This window comes from Octodon degus, unplaced genomic scaffold, assembly GCF_000260255.1.
Source record: "Octodon degus isolate 3935 unplaced genomic scaffold, OctDeg1.0 scaffold00086, whole genome shotgun sequence".
NCBI lineage: Eukaryota > Metazoa > Chordata > Mammalia > Rodentia > Octodontidae > Octodon > Octodon degus.
In genome coordinates, this window is record NW_004524662.1 from 1,074,900 (window position 1) to 1,078,734 (window position 3,835).

Sequence of the window (3,835 nt, forward strand, 5' to 3'; positions counted from 1 at the left end):
TGTACCTTTCAGATTACACTTTTCTCTTTTAGGTTCTCACACTAAAAAGACAACACAATATTTGCACATATGGGTCTGATTTATTTCACTTATATTCTTTAGTTGCCTCCAATCACCAACAAAAGTCTGGTCAAATTTATCATGTTTTCCACTTGTATAATACTCCATGTAAAAAAGTACCACATCTTCTTTATCTATTCTTCAGTTGATGGGCATCTGCTTTTTTTCCCAGGATTCAGCTATGACAAATTGTGCTTCTATAAACATGGGTACACATATATCACTGTGGTATGAGGTTTTCAGTTCTACTGGAAAAATACCCAGTTGGAGAATAGCTGGCTTGAATGGGATGGCCAGTACTACATTTTTAAAGAAACTCCACACTGATTTACACAGTGGTTGTATCAGTCTCTACTTCCACCGACAGTGCAGAAGTGTTCTTTTTTCTCCACAGCCTCTGCAGCATTTGTCATTGGCTGTCTTCTTGAGGTTAGCCATTCTTTCTTGCATGACCTGGTATCTCAGTGTTGGTTTAACTTGCATTTCTCTAACAAGCAATAATGTTGAAACTTTTTTGTATATTTACTTGCCATTTGCATTTCTTCCTCTGAGAAGTATAAATTCATCTCAGATGCTCATTTTTTGATTGGGTCTTTGAATTTGGGGGGGCCTGATTTTTTATATTCTTTACATGTTCTAGATAGAAAGCCTTTCTTGGAGGAACAGTTGGCTATAATTTTTTCCCAGTTTATGCATTTTCTTTTTACTCTGTTGAGACTTGCTTTGAACCAGAAGACACCCAGAATATCAAAAGCAAACCTGGGAAACAAAGGAAAGGAAGGAGATGTCACAATCCCTGACCTGAATTTATGCTATAAAGCTACTGTGATAAAATCAGCATGATACTGGCATGGAGACAGACCTGAGGATCAGTGGAACAGATTAGAAGATACAGACACAACTGCAAACATACCCAGCCACCTTATCTTTGATAAATAAGCCAAATGGGCTCACTGGAAGAAAGATAGCCTCTTTAATACACGGTGCTAGAAAAACTGGCTTTTCACATGCTGAAGGACCCACACCTATCACCATGCACAAAGCTACAGTCATAATGATCAAAGATTTCAATATTAAAACAGAAACACTAAATTTTCTGGAGGAAAATGTAGGTAGAAATCTTAAATGCATAGAGATAGGTAGAGGGTTCATAAATAAAAAATCAAACTGCATGGGAAGTACTTTAAAGAATCAACAACTGGGGGTCATGTCCATACCTTGGGCCCAGCTCCTCAGTCTTCTCTGAGATTGCTTCACCACACCTGTTGCCAGGTGGAAGCAATTTTGGTGATGAGCTCCCAGAAAAGCAATGTGGCTCATTCCAGGGCTCAAAAGCACCAGAATACATTTAGCTTCAAAAATGACAAGCTTGATTAGAGAATTCAGACCAAGATAATTAATGCAAAACTTCATGAGGAGTATGTCAGCATTGTAAAGATGTTCTTGAGTGGCTGGTAAAATGCAGCAAATATAAACCATTATCAAAGCCTAAAACATACATTAAATGTTTACAGAAGACTGTGAAGGATTCTTACCACATAATGTGTAGACCATGTGCCTGTGAACTGAAAGTTTGTGTGGAAAGAAAGAAGACACTGTAGTTCAGTTTAATAATGAACCAGAAAACAGTGAAAATAATCAAAGATCCAATCATAAAAGAAGCTGCAAGAAGAATGAAGAAAGTGATAATGACTTAGATTTTGACATTGATTTAGATGACACAGATGATAATCAAGTGGGTTAATCTAACGTACATTAAAAATCATTTTAGGAATGTAAAATTTTGATCATCTTTTTTTGCCTTTGATGGTGTCACAAAACATATTGTGATATCCCAGTTAGGAAATCGGAAAAAGCTATATAAAATAGCAAAAGCTACATGAATAATATAAATTAGGCATATTCACATAACTGCAAAACTTTCATCCAGAGTTGTCTTAGACAAAAATTTAAGTTGTATATATAAGATACCTGCTAAAAAGCAGATAAAATCAAGGTGTCATGTTACAGTTCATGGAAGAATGCATCACCCAATATCAAACTTACTGAGATTCACAATTGAACAATGCTTGCATAAGAACTATCTAGATGGGTATGGTGGTACATGCCTGTAATCCCAGCATTTGGGAGGCAGAGGCAGGATGACTGCTGTGAGTTCAAGGCCAACCTAAACTACATGAGAGATGATCTCAGAAAAATAAAGCTTTCTAATGTACAACTAAAAGATATTATGTTAATTACCCTTAAAAAATTAATCCATGGACTATAATCCCAGAACTTGCTGAAGCATGAGTATTGCTGAGTTCAGAGCCAGCCTGAATGACATAGCGAGACACTTACCTCAAGAAATCAAAAAACAAAAAAACCTTAATCTATGGAAAGTACCTTTTAATGAATGATCTCAACTTTAAAAGATAAAAAGTTGGGGGCCAGGGATACATAGCAGCAGCAGAGTGCCTGCCTGGCAAACATGAGGCGGTGAGTTCAGTTCCCAGTACCAAGCAGGAAATAAAGGTCCACTTAGCCAAAGCCTTTTTACTTATGTCTACTTGTTACAAATCAAAAGTTTATTCTTTAAAGCTAATATTTACGGGGCTGGGGATGTAGCTCAGTGGTAGAGTGTTTGCTTCACATGCACAAGGTCCCAAGTTCAATTCCCAGGACCACACACAAATATATAATAATGTTTATAGTGTATAGCACGTTTTCTCAGTTTTTACAGTTTTCTTCTTGTGAAGTACACATGCAGCAATTCATAGGTGTGGTTTTGTGAGTAATTTTTTGGCTGTTTATTTTTATTCATTTTAATGAGAAACAGATAAAATAGCAATGAAACGGTTTCCAAACAGGTTAGTAGGACAGTTACAATAGTTAATACATTGTTTATGGTTGTCTTCACAGTAGTTACTCAGAGGCTGTGCACACGTTTGCCTGTGGAGCAGCAGCAGCTGTGTGCCAGGCTCTGTCCTCACCTTGGTCCCCTCTTACCTGTGTTTTCCTTGTGCCAGATTTTGGTGATTATTGTATCATTTCTACCCCAAAACAGTATTTGTTAGCTTTGGCTGACTTTTAACCCTTTCCAATTCTTTTGTTTTGGAAAATCTCAAACCTGAAGGAAAGTAGCAAAGTAACAAAACAAACTTGTTCATACTATTCACCAAAATCCAGTTGGTATTTTATCATGTTTTTATTATAACCCCATAGATAGGTATTGTACATAAACAACTTAAAGCATTGATTCTAAAATTTATATGACTAGACTTATACTATGTATTTTATTTTGTATCTTTATTCATTTTTATAAAGTCTGAGATGATCCATTTTGTTACCAAAAAAATGGATCTCATCTTTTTGGGGGGTGATCTCATCTTTTTAAAAAGCTTCTATACCTCAAAGGTGATTTCTTGGACCCATTAAATTTTTTATGGTATAAGCCAATTGCACTATGCCTTATATTATACTGAGTAACTACTGTATTTGCTGAAATTAGATTTATTAGTCTTCTTTTGATATTTAACAAATTACAAAAATATGTTGGTTTAGAAAACAATAAGTACTTATTTCCCACAATTTCAGTGGGCCAAGAATTCGAAAACACTTTAGCTGAATGGTTCTGGCCCAGGACTACTTATCAGCTTTCAGTCAGGATTTTTAGTGGCCAAATCTGAGGGTAATGATCAAGCTGGGGGTCATGATCTACAGGAACTGCTTATTTACATACTTGGCAAGTTAGCACTTGTCAAAATCCCTTATTTCTCTACCACTTCCTGAGTTT

General features: G+C 36.1%; 1 pseudogene; it reads left to right on the forward strand.

The window, feature by feature from the left end:
- The first annotated feature begins 1,350 nt into the window (after nucleotides 1-1,350).
- Nucleotides 1,351-1,804, forward strand: LOC101576517 (annotated as a pseudogene).
- The last annotated feature ends 2,031 nt before the right edge of the window (nucleotides 1,805-3,835 follow it).